Source organism: Borostomias antarcticus (genome assembly GCF_949987555.1).
Source record: "Borostomias antarcticus genome assembly, chromosome: 4".
Taxonomy (NCBI): Eukaryota; Metazoa; Chordata; class Actinopteri; order Stomiiformes; family Stomiidae; genus Borostomias; species Borostomias antarcticus.
Genome location: NC_140237.1, coordinates 20,054,837 through 20,068,658, shown reverse-complemented (window position 1 = coordinate 20,068,658; position 13,822 = coordinate 20,054,837).

The following is a 13,822-nucleotide window of genomic DNA, read 5'->3' as shown; positions in this document are numbered from 1 at the left end:
GCATGTATTTGGCTTCCTCTCCAGGCTGCTATTCTCTGTTCTTCTGACATCGGAGTCTGGGTCCCCAGCCAAGTGCGCCAGGCGGGGCCACAGCCTGTCCTCTCCCTGCCAGCGCGCGCTCTCTATAGCTCCCACTTCTAACCCTGGAATACGGCCCGGGTGCGAGATAGCATCGGGGCATTTTCTCTTTAGAAAATCAACTTCGCTTCAGATTAAGGGCTCTTAAATGCATCAGTTCCATTCAAGCTATTTTCTTTCTATTCCTTCTTTTCAACTACTGTAGCCCACATCTCTTTCAGCAACACTCTGCCTGGCTGTCTGTCTCTGTGTGTGTCTCTCTGTCTGCTGTCCTGTTTGTCTGTCAGACAGACGGGTCTGTCCGTCCGTCCATCCCTACATCCGTCTGTCCTGTCTGTCTCGTCCAGGTCTGCCTTTTCGTCTGTCCGTGTGGACGTGTGTCTCTACCTGGCAGTGTCTCAGCAGTTCCAGGCGGCGCTAATGCCTTTAACAGCCAGCGGCGGCCAGACTGGGACACAACAGGAAACGCATAGCTGTCACCAAAAACCCACTCTGCCGGCCAGGGGTGGCGGGCAGGAGAGGGGGATTAATTTATGCCCCGATTATTTTTCATGGTCCCAGAGAGTGTCGGTGATTTCAGTATCACCCGTGCATGTGTGGGACTTGACGGGATAGTGGAGGGGACAGGGTTTCAGAACCAGAAGGAAAATCATTCCAGATACTGAGAGAGAGAGAGGAAGAGAGAGAGAGAGAGATAAATAGATACATGGAGAAGAAAGAGCAAGAGAGGGAGAGAGAGAAATAGAGAAGAAAGAGAGAGAGCAATCGCATATCGGGATGTGGAGTGGGAGCTTCAGTCGCAGATGGTGAACAAATGTTCTTTTGAGGCGGCGTTGCACAAGACTCGGCTCTTGCGAGGCGCAGCAGTGAGCCGGCCTCGCTGCAGATGGTTGGAGAGACAGACGCAAACAAACACGCTCGCGAAGAAAAAGAGCCACGGCTTCCATCATCAGAGCGTGGCGCGGCGCAGTGGGAAGCAGAAATGATTGTGCGCGTCTGCTTTCTTGGGGGTTCCCTCTGTTTGGGACTGAACGCTCGCCAAATCGGTTTACTCATTGATCGCCATTGATCAAAGCACTTCAAACATAACCTACTTCATAATCATCCACTCCGATACTCATCATTTCGCCATCACCCAAAAAAATCAATTGGGCCTTGTGTTGTACGCCTGCTCGTCTCTGACTAGCTCCTTCCCACACGAGACCAATCAGTGAATAATATCTGGACGTTGAAGACTCGGAGTCAAACCGCTGCTCTAAGCTGCTATAAAGCCGGTCTCAGATTCCAATTTCAATGTATGTCGATACATGAGCACATCTCAATAGCTCTCTGTAGCCTTTATTATGTTACAATCTTGATCACATTTTTAATGAGCCATAACTTTGTCTAAAGAGTGGGAAGTTAGCTAGAAGTGGGATATTGCTTGTAGGCATTTTATACTTTCAACTCTGCTTCTATTTTTCACCACATATCTTTCCTCTAATAGTTGTGAACAATTTGGATATGTTTGACTGCTTAGATGTGTCCAAAACCATCTACAGTGTCACTTAAAATCAGCATAGCTATTGCCAGGTCCCATGAAAAAAGCTGAATTGAAATGGATGTTGTTACAAGTGAGTAAGACCCTCAGATCCTCTGTGAGTAAGACCAAGGAGCAGGTAGTGGACTTCAGAAGAAGCAAGAGGCCCCCAACCCCTATTAACATTCAGGGGCAGGAAATTGAGATTGTGGACTCATACTCAAATTCCTGGGAGTGTATATGAACAACAAACTGAACTGGACTGACAACACTGAGGCCGTCTATAGGAAAGGACAGAGCAGACTGTTCTTCCTCAGGAGGCTCAGGTCCTTCGATGTGTGTAGCAGGCTGCTGAGGATGTTCTACCAGTCTGTGGTAGCAGCACACTGTTCTTTGCCTTGCCTGCTGGGGAGGCAGCATCACGTCTGGGAATCAAACAAACTGAACAGGCTGGTGAGGAGGGCCGGCTCTGTCCTGGGGCAACAACTGGACAGCCTGGAGGCTGTGGTGGACAGGAGGACGAGGGACAAACTGAAGTCTACTCTAAACAACCCCTCCCACCCCCACCATGACGAGCTGAGGCAGATGAGGAGCACCTTCAGCAACAGGCTCATCCCACCCAGGTGCAAAACAGAACGGTTCAGGCATTTCTTTGTGCCAGCTTGCCAGCCAATGTAATATTCAGTAGCCTTCATAAGGAATGTGTTATGAGTTAGACGGGCACGGGCACGCCCAGAACGGGCACTGCACTAGAAGAAAACAACAGGAGCTAAATTAATGGAACGTTTCGGTCCAAAAATCTCCGGCGGCGCCATTTGCGGCGTGCGACCAGTTTAATTATGAGTTATTAGAAGTTAATCCTATGATTCTGAGCCGACTGAACTCGGTCTGCGTGTGTTTAGCGTGCATAACGTTCAGTCAAAAGTCATGAAAACAAAATAAAACGCTTCAGTAGAACTAATGTTGATGTTATTTCCATCACATCTGGGATATTACATATCATGGGGGATTACAACCCAGGTTTCCCTCACAAAATGGTGGTGGAGGCCATTAACACATAATTACCTAGCGCGAATGTCTATGTCTGCGTGTGTGAAATGCAAGCACTTGGCCGACACTGGCCCTCAAATACTAGTTTTATGTGCTTTAAAGAAACTGACAAAAATGCACGTAATATGTCTGGGGATTGTCAGTAGGGGCACTCGTCTGTGTAGACGTTGGGCTTTCGTGTTGCCAGACTGCTGCCGGCTGGGTCTTAACGAGGCTATATCCTCCTCACGTAGCCTTATCGCTGTGGTGATTATCATCGCCCGGGAGCCCAGAGACGAAGACGCGCAGCCGATAGCTCCCATCACAAGATGTCCTAACCTTGATATAGGCAGCTTTGTGGGCAGCGCATTGATTTTCGACGGTCATGGTTCCCTCTCTGTAAGATGTGCACTGTTTGCCACCAAATCAAATCAAGTCCATGGCATGTAACATGAGGAGGAGAGTGGAGCAATTCATCAGGGTAATTGTGGGACTGCGAGGGAGATGAGTTTCACACATCAAATGGCATCTAGTCTAGCCTGACCGGCAAGCACATGTCGCCCATGACTGTCCTCTCTCCCTCCCTCCATCTCTCTCTCTCTCTCTCTCTCTCTCTCTCTCTCTCCCCCCCTCTCTTCCCATCTCTCCCCATCCTCCTGAATATTCTATTAACGTGAGAACATGGGATGACCGAGACCATTTTAATGATTGAGTTACGTTTAATAACAAGTTGGAAACGGGGCCTGTGCCGGAGGAGAGAGGGGACAGAGGAGCAGCGAGGGCCCGGAGAGGGCTGCTCTTGTGTGGGAACAGTCGTGGCCTTTGTTTGCAGCAAGTAGGTGTTTAGGTCTGGATTGGTGGGCCTGGATCTGTAATTGCCGGTTGGAATGCGAGCCTGGTTGGGAGCCGCACTCTGTCTACTGGTCCTCATTGTCCCGGCCCCAGCGTCCGATATCAGCGCCACTCCGGAGCCACGGACGCCACTTTAGATTAGAACGTTTTATTAGTCAATTTGGGAAGAGGACGTGACACAGAGGAGCGCTTGATTGACTGTCTGTTTGAGTGGTCGAGGAGTGTGGAACAACAGCCATGTGACATGCGTCATGAGAATCTGGCAGATTTTAATGTGGAATTATTCTGTGTGTGTCTGTGTGTGTGTGTGTGTGTGTGTGTGTGTGTGTGTGTGTGTGTGTGTGTGTGTGTGTGTGCGTATGTTGTTTCTGTGTATGTTTTTGCATTGGAGTCAAAAGTGTATTTCCTGTCTGAGGGTTTTGAGTGGCTGTATGCCTGTTGAAGTCTACATGCACTGGGCACCAATATGTGCTTTGATTTGCATGATATTTGCATGAAACATGAGAAATTTACATGTTTTGATTTGGGATGGAATGTCATTTTGCTCAACTGTCTGCACCTTCAGATAGGCTGCCAAGAGCCTGAGCCAGTGTGTATGTGTGTGTGTGTGTGTGTGTGAGAGAGAGAGAGAGAGTATGTATGTATAACTTTCTGTCCAAATACTCACAAGCTTATGTACCTGTGCAACACTGTGCAGTCCCAGTCACATGACGTACGGTTTGGGAGTGTTTCTGTGTATTCCGTGTCAGTCACGGTTCATACCTCCAGCAGTTGGCCTGCCTTAGCTTGTTCTGGTTGAAACCTCTCCGCGACACAGATAAAGATTTTGCAGCACTCTTAGAAATCACACAGGGCTTGGTAGAACGATTCTTGGAGCTCTGTTTGAGGGCGTGAGCTAGGATGGTTCGGGCTGGGGTAGGACGATCGGCCCGTACTGTCATCTGTCTCACTAACCACACCTACAGTATCTTCATGTTGTTTAGCCCTTGTTATTGCCACTGAGACGTGAACACACTCTTGGTCATTGCACACAGCTGCATGCCTAACCACTCTGCAGGCAATGATTTCTATCTCTATTTCTCTCTCTTCCTCTCTCTTTATCTCTCTCACTATCTCTCTCTCTCTCTTTCTCTCTGACACACGCATGCACACACACACATTCACACACACACACACACACACACACACACACACACACACACACACACACACACACACACACGGAGGGACTCATTGTTCCACAGGAAATGCTCTCACCACACAGAGAGCGTGCTTGTCTACTCTAGACTTAACCTTATAATAGGGTCCCTATGGCTTTTAACCAGCCCGCTTCCGCATGCTTTAGGGTGGGCCCTGATTACATAAACAAGATAGACCATGACAACGCAATATGTCACCAGTCACCCTCTCTCTCTCTCTCTCTCTCTCTCTCTCTCGAGGAAAACCTTGCAGACCAGAGAGAGAGAGAGAAGGGGGAGAAGAAGAAGAAGAAGAAGAAGAAGAAGAAGAAGAAGAAGAAGAAGAAGGAGAAGAAGAAGAAGAAGAAGAAGAAGAAGAAGAAGAAAGGAACAAAAAGAACAAATTAAGCACCTGTATGTTGATTTGTTGGTTGCCTATCTATGTCCTATGAGTGAATATGAAATGAATGGACTGAACACTCCGGGAGACATAAAGTACTTGCTAGTCATCTTCTGTCTTAAGGGCTCTTTGGTTTCTACACTTTGAGGGGCCAGAGGGAGGACAGCTGCCATCTTTGCATCTTATAAAGACTGAAACATACACACACACACACACACACACACAGAAAGAAAAATAGATAGAACTGAAGGACGGAATGGGGCTCCTTGTAATGGATGGTGCAGGTGTTAAAATGTTTCGACGTGGGAATTTCCAAAGCCTATGAAGTATGCACTGCGGACCAATGGTAGCCCCAGTTTAACAACATGTGTCCAAGGAGAAGGGTTTTTTTATTGGCCAAGCCCAGCACCTGACTTGTAAACACTGCTTCCCTCCAACCCTACCCCTCAATTACCCCATCCATCTACTGCTTTGGCCCCAACCCCCCTCCCAGCCACCACACACACACACACACACACACATACACACACACACAGTGATGATAACACACTGTCATCTCAACTGACAACCTAAAACATGGAGCGGCTTGCATCAAAGGTCAAGGGTCACAATCCTGTGGGCTTCTGTGCCTAAGACTTCTGTAGAGATGCCTACATGCTATCTGAGAATAGAGATTAAAAATGTTTCCCAGTTGAGATACCGCCATTTTGGAGAGTGCACGACAATGGCCATTGGTTCGGTCTGTCAGGATGAGCTACGGGTTTCCGTGATTAGAGGGTTTGCAACCTCGTAGTGATCGTTTTATTCCTCCTATAAAACCCTCTATGATCTCTCCATCTTAATTCCTCTCCTAGAAGCAGAGAAGGGATCCGAGCGCCGGGCCCCGCCCACCGCCACCTCACCGTCTCCTCCTCCCCTCCTTCTTTCATTAGGAACCAGTCGACACTTCAGAGAAACATTCAATTACGCTCCAACGGTAATTAAATGTCCCTCAAATGAGTTCATTTAAATCATCTTCTTCATTTGGTCCTCAACTGGGGGTTTTAATGCTCGTCGCTGAATACTGGGACTCAAATGAACATTAAGCTCTCTTACCCGCTGGGAGCGCTTGAAGGGGGCTGTGCTCACAGTTGCAGCCGGACGACATTTCCACCGGTTAGTGGACTAACAGTGGGAGGACTGGTTTAAAGGGACTGGAGACACTCTTACAAACATATGGTACACATACAGTACACACACACACACTCTCATTTATCAATTCCAAAAGAAAGACTCAAATTTGAGACGCATCAGAGATGGGAAGGTGAGGACACCTTTCCCAGATGTTTCAGAAATCTGGAGCAGGAATGATTTAATAGCCTTTGCATTTCCAACGCGGTGGTTCGTCCCCTAGCGCAGGTGACAGAGGGGTGACATTACCTCAGGTCAGCACCTCAGATTAAAGTCCGACGTGACGCCTCTAACAGCGGGAGTCTGAGCGGGGCCCACCCTCATCCTCTCACGTCTCCACGTCCGGGTTCACCTCTTAAAGGTTTGAGACACACCCATAAGAGACGAAAATGTCACCTCCGATCCACTACGATTAGACATGGCCGGATGAGAACGGCGTGATTAGACTTTATCATCACGGTTTAAGGACTGGGGTCTCTTCTTGAACAGCCATGATGCTCAGTGCAAGGATGACGAAATAACCCGTCATAATGCAACATACTCTAGGAAGGACATTGGGTCCAGATCAAGAGTCCATGTTATAAATAAACAATTTAACAGCCATGTTTTGACATGTGACTTTGATACCACAGTCGCACATAGAGTAAGCTGACTTTGTTCTTGGAAAATAAAAACAACTTTAGTGTGTTCTGCTCCGTGTTCAGGGGTCCACCTCCCACCACAGTCTCAGCCCTGCACAGTCCCAACATAATGAATGTAATAATTATGTGCGGGTGAAATAACTGTAAATCATTTAATGACCCTACAAGGCGAGAGTTATTTTTAAAAGAGGATTCATCAATATTCTCCTGGGGTACATGGAGAAAGGTCAGAAAATCTCTCATTAGGATATGAGCATGTGTATGTGTTTGTGTGTGCATGTGTGTGAGTGTGCATGTGTATGTGTGTTTGTTTGTTTGTGTGTGTGTGTGTTTGTTGTTGCTGATGTTCCAGAGTGTGTGCGTCACCAGAAGCGGCAACTACACGGTAACACAGAAAGACTCAACAGCAACAAGGGCAATCCCTTTACCTTCTACACACCAGCCAGGAAATAAATCACAAACCCTACGCTCTTAAAATCAGCTTCCATGCAAGAAGCCTCCCTTCCTCACAACAATATTACTGCTTCACTTTGCTATCTACTCTTGCTGCATGTCATTCTCCTCATAAAATGAGAAGTAGAGGTTATCTTGTAAATTCCAGAGTTACCAAGCACTGACGTTCGGAGATGCATCTGTCGCCGTCGGTCGCGGATAAGACTCCCTCAGACGAGTTAGGCAACCCCCCTGTCTCTCCCCACGCTGTTATCAACCCCAGGCCCGCGCAAGTGTAAACAGGTGGACGGGGCTGCTGTCAATTCTCCAATGGAATCAATGGCCGGTATTGACCTCTTGGTCAATGACAGATAGTGTTCACCTTGGAGACATGATCTCTGTGGGTTTAGCGATTGACCATGTTAAGGAGGAGGATCTTCTCGCGTTCAGACGAGAGGGGGGGGGGGGGTCTTTTAGCGGTGGGTTCACGGGGTCATAGGTGTCCGTGACTGAGGCCTGTGTCCACCCTGCGTTTGAAAGATCCAAATCATAACGCGACGTTCTGCTCCCCGGACTGCCGTTTAACTGTCATAACTGGCCGTCCCATTCATCTGATAAGCCTCTGCGATTACGCAACGCTGCCCTGACTAGGGATTTGTAATGTCACATTGATTTACAGAGTTATTAGCGATGGCATGAGAGCTCGTGTAGGAGCGGTGTGAGTCAGCGCCCACTGCGGGAAAGCCGTGTCACCGTCGACTTGTTCGGCACATCACAAGGTTCACTCCCAAACGTTAACTGATGGAGAAGATGACATGATGACCCCTGCCCAGGTCACAATGTCCCTTAGTCCCTGACTGCCGACCAAACGCCGAGTTTAGCCTGCGTACGCACACGGGCGCTTTCACTTCCTCTGTTCCGGCACTCATGGTACTCTCAGTCTCACATCACGGCTTCGCTGTTCCAGAATGGTGAGAAGCCAATATGGGGCGTTGATGCGACGTATGAACGAGCTACACATGCACAGTCATAAAGACCAGCTGATGTAGGTTTGCCTTAGTAATCTTTGTCATGATTCCACCACTACTGACACAATTTCTGGAAATCAGTCATCCAGTTCATGTGTAAAAGTGTCGGAGGGATGTCCCTGCTAATGTAAGCAAACCTGAGTGGAGAAAGCCAATCTGAAACAGATGTGAAATCAGGGGGAAAAATGAGATCTCAGCAGAACGTCATTTGAGATAGACTCCATGGCTCCGTCCAACAGTTAATACAACATGACGGTGCTCTACACATTAACCACGCATAAGGCAGTAAACCAATAAATCGTGCTCTTATATGCATGCAATTACAGCTAATGTGCAAAGTTGCTTTCCCATTGCTTGTCCTTTTTATTGACCGGACCCATTGGGTTGCTCTGTGTTTGCTCGGCCACGCATCACGCAGTGTGCTCCTGCTGTCCGAGGGCCACCGGGCACAGATGTGACAGTCAACAGACCCGAGGAAGAATCTTTTGGATTAATAGGAAAATTCATTCATACGATGCATCTTCTGATCTTATATACAGTATCACTATGCGATTGCGATATCACATTACAGATGAGGGTTGCCGCTGATTTACAGTGAGATCTGTATCCTGTCAGAAATATGTTCAGATTCTCAGGGCTCGTATCCCAGCGTCCCCTCCGGCGTTTTGACACCGAGGGAGGCGGGGCCTCCCGGAGGCACGCGCGTCTGACAGGGTTTCACACGGCTCCGACACATTCGCTGGTTTACTGCCGCTCGCCTCTGCGTCTGTCCATCCGTGTCACGGCCAAAGGCAACTGTGCCGACCCTGGGGTCGGGGCGGGGGAGGGGGGATGCTCTCGGTGCACCCGTCGACGCCCGTTTCCTGTGCAGCGCCAAACACCTTCCCCTGAATTCGACATGGTCACCGTCTGCCCTTGGTCGAGTCCCCCCCCCCCCCCACCCCAACCCCCCCCCCGGCCGGCCTGACGGATTAAGGTCATTACAGCACGGCTGTGCCCACATTCTGTTGGCAGGGTGAAAATTGAGATTCCAGCGGAGGCTCTCTCACCCAACTGTTGATGAAAGTGTTCTAGCCCACGGCGCTGGATGTCGTCCGGGAGAGAGTGTGAGGTGGCGGCCTTGTGGACCAGACGTTGCCCTTTAACACCTAATGCTGTATGTTTACACAATGGTTCTTGGTTTGTATATGTGAAGGGGACACAAGCGCAAACGCTTGAAGGGGTCTGCTTTATCTATTACCTGCGTTAGCGGTGCTAGTGGTATTAGCGGTGCCCTACAGAAAGCTTAATCGGTCCCCGGGCATTAAACAGCACGGGCATGGATTGGACCTTAACATCGGGGGGTGGGCGGAGAGGGGAGGGGGGATCTAGGAAGGACCTGCCTACGCTGGGCAGGGAGAGCTCTGTGCCTTATCAAGCCCTGGCCGCCTCTCACTCAAACCGCCATTGACTTAATTCACAAACTCGCCCCTCCTCCTTCCACGCCGCTGCAGACCAGGAGTCACACAGCAAACAATCCTGGTGAACTCTGCTCTCTCCCCCTCACCTCTCCTCCAGCCTGTACCGGCCTAGGAAGAGCACAGGTTCTGACAGGAGCCCCCCTTTCTCTCTCTCTCTCTCTCCCTCCCTCTCTCTCTCTCTCTCTTTCTCTCTGATCAGTCCTCAGCGAAATCCCCCCCGAGTCCCCCTGTAGCTCCTGTGTGTTTAGGGTTAATGATGTTTAAATGTCAGAGTGGCCTGATATTCAGGTTATTCTGCTAAGATTATCACGGGCTACCGAGGAGCTCCTTGCATAAATCACACTGTAGCAGCAGGATTAATGGGGGATGAGGTATTCTTGTGTATCACAGACACAAGACTTTGAACAGAACAATGGTGTGTGTGCGTGCGTGTAGGTGTGTGTGTGTATGAGTCCTTACCATTGGCATGTTGGTGAATAGACATGTCTTTATTTTATTTTTTTCCCCCCTTCTTAGCTGAGGTCTGGACGGTAGTCAATTAAGTCATTCAGCTGAAATGTGTCCAGACCCATTGCCAAAAATGAAACAATGTATTTATAAAGCATACATTTGCCTGGAGAGACACAGTGCTATTGCTGAAGTGCAGGCAAAGACCAGTTCAACGTGGCCCTGAAGGTGTTTCACCAGGGGTCCAAAAAGGTATATGTTAATTTGATCTCCATGAATAGTCATCGCAGTACAAGGGTATGTTGACTTGTTTGGTTTCGCTTCAGGGGCTGTGCTTTCTATGACTTCTCCTCAAAGCGATTCCTATTGTTTGAGTCAGTCTTAATGATATTGTTCTGTGTGGACTGGACGCATTTCAGCTGAAGGACTTACTCAACTACCGTCTACTTTTGTGTTGCCTACAGTATCCTTTTCAACATACAGCATACTGTCAATTGTTCAAGAACCAGCTATACTCTTCCAATATGATAATGTCCACATTCACTGACACACGTCTACAAACTCTGCTAGATACACTCTCAGATCTCCTCCATTTTGTTGCTCTGTGGTCCTCTCTCTCGTTTGATCTCGCCTCCTCTCTCTCTCTCTCTCTCTCTCTCTCCTCTCTCTCCCTCCCTCTCTCTCTCTCTCCTCTCTCTCCCTCTCTCTCTCTCTCTGCTTTCGAAGTCATCAATAACTTCAAAGGCACAAAAGCAGCTAAATTAGGTCCGCCACTTTCCTTCTGTCGTGACTAATGAGCTCTGCCTTCGTTTGTGCGTTAGTCTCGCTCGGCTGTGGCTGCGCACCCGGGGGAGCGCGGGCGGCGGCGGCGTAGCTTGGCGAGCAGGTAACCCCGAACAAAAGACGAGGCGGATAAAACAATACGATTCTATTTGGGTTCGCGTGTACAAGCCGAGGAAATGGCACCGGTTCCTGTTAGAACTCAAGCTAGAGAGCTCTAGCTGTCCCGCGCGGGCTACCGGGGATCGGGTGGGCCTGGTCTTTCATCAGATCGATGGAGCGGGCAGTTTCATAAGTAGCGCATGGCAGTTGGCACTTTCACAAACAGGCGCTTCTTTACATGGTTCTTCGGCAGTGTTTCTTATTATGGTGTGACTATTGTGCCGTTTGAAGCCCTCTGAAATAATCTGCTGGTTCGCATGGCTAGATACTGTAGTAGGCCCATCCCTCAGTCTGAGGGAATCACTTTGTGTCTTAGAAAACATATTTCCATTACTCTTTTTTTTAAAGATATTTTTTAGGCATTCGTGCTTTATTATATAGGAAAGAGTAGAGTGACAGGAAATGTGAGAGACAGAGAGGGGAGGACATGCAACACAGGGCCCGGGCCGGATTCGAACCTGGGCCGCTGCGCGGACTAGCCTTAACGTGGTGAGGTTAACTAATGAGCCACCGGGGCGCCCCAATTCCATGACGTTTAATGAGTTAAAATGCAGTTACTAAGGCCATTCAAATGAAACAAATGCAACCTCTGACAATGACTAGACACGACCACTGTGTTGCTCAAGTGAAGGACAGTAAATCAAACTCAATCACACACAGTCAGTGCCTCATGCAGCGTTTGGCAACACAGTCAAGTCAAATAGTGGAGATAGCACTCGACTCCTGGTGCTACGTATACAGCCAAGGGATGCAGATCAATACATGTTTAGAATGTTGCCATCTGAACTTTGTTTATTGACGGTGAGACAGGGGTTCAAAGGTCAGGGAGGGGGGCTCAACCCCCCCTCCCTGGTAGCTCTTAGATCATGGTCAATGGAAAATCCCCCTGATGTCATTATGTAAACTGCAAACGAAGACCAGACATTCTCTGACCACTGGCAGGCTGTCACTAACATACGGTATAGTGTTGTAATGGTTGTAAAACATTGGATATCACAGATGTTCCTTATGTCAAGCATAACCTCATCCATGGGCCCATGGTATCCCTCCCTATACGCCAACAGGATCATTTCATTTCATCATGAATTTGATCACACAGACTTCACTCAAGGACAAGGTGTTGTGGCTTAGCTCTCTGTGTAATATACTCAAAGTAATCCATAACAAAGGTGTTGATGTTTAATCTACTCAATGTTTCAAGACTATCTTTTCCCCCACTGTTTTAGTGAAGATATACAGACAATGCCATAGACTTGCAGCCTGGGAGAGAGACTGACCCACAGTTTGTTTATAGAAGTTATTTGATTTCCCCCTGCTCACTTTGTGGCCTAGATACACATACATACGGTACAAGAGGACATTATGGAATGTGTCTGCTGTGTGTGTGTGTGTGTGTGTGTGTGTGTGTGTGTGTGTGCGTGCGCATGTGTGTGTGTGTGAAAGAAAGAGAAAGAGAGGGGCCTTCATTAGGTGACAGGCTACAGCGCCTTCTTTAACCCATATATATCAAACAGAGGAAATTAAATCCAACAGTCTGATCTGCAGACCGGGTTTGGGCCCGGCGCCGGGATGCTGTGAACTCGCTGAACGGGTTACACAAACACCGGACTGACTGCCAGATCATCTTCCGTGGCGATTGGTGGCCTGGATGTGACTGATTGGGTCTGTCATTACACTGCATGGACCAGGGAATCTAAAAATACTCCACATCCCAACGATGAGCTCATGGCCTCGGAGAGAGACGGGGAGACTATGATTATAGGCTTTTGTCACAGGCATGAAACGGCTATTTGTCAGCGCCGTGTCAGAAGCTGCAGCGCCAGGCATCAACACACTCGCCGAGTCGGGGACGAGGCCCGTGGTGAAGCTATACCTCAACCGGTTCATCACTGGAAGATGTTATTATTGAATTAGTCAACTGGCAAGCGTTGTGAACACTGTCATTATTTTGTCATGGCGTTATGCATATCTTTACACAAACTGCCCTACCTGTGCCCTGTATTCTAGGCCTACTAGACTAATAACGCTCGCAGGTTTGGCCAGTATTGACATGAATGAGTATAGTTAGAAGTGGACAATGCGTGGTCTGTCCCTCCTGCTCCTGACCTGCACGAGGATAGAAGGAAACAGTGTGGAACGGGGGACAAGCAGGGCAACCATTTGAATATCCCACATTTCACCCCAAGTGCTGTGGAGAGGAGGCCATACAGGGTCATGTGACGAACCAGACAGATCAATCAATCATGTAAGGGACAGGTTAACAGATACCTCATCCAGCTGATTATTTATGTATTTATTTTTAATCATTATTATATTTGACTACTGTTGAGTTGCCCCACAGCATTTGCAGAAGAAATTGAGGACTTGCAATAGGCTCCTCATTGAGATCCCTGTCGTTCAGGCACTGCTTGTGAAGACACTGTACTACAGTCAATTTAAACTAGAGGGCAAATGGCCTCTGAGCTGAGATAAGGTGCAATGTTCAAGAGTGGTTTAATGTATGACTATGCCTCAGGGCTGGTCCTTAAGAATGATTGCGTAGATAAAGCGTTTTTATAGCAGTGAGTGCAGGTAATCTCAGTTCGGATGGAACACCTCGTTCACATGAACTACACACGTCCATGCTGTGTAGAAGTGTGTGATGGG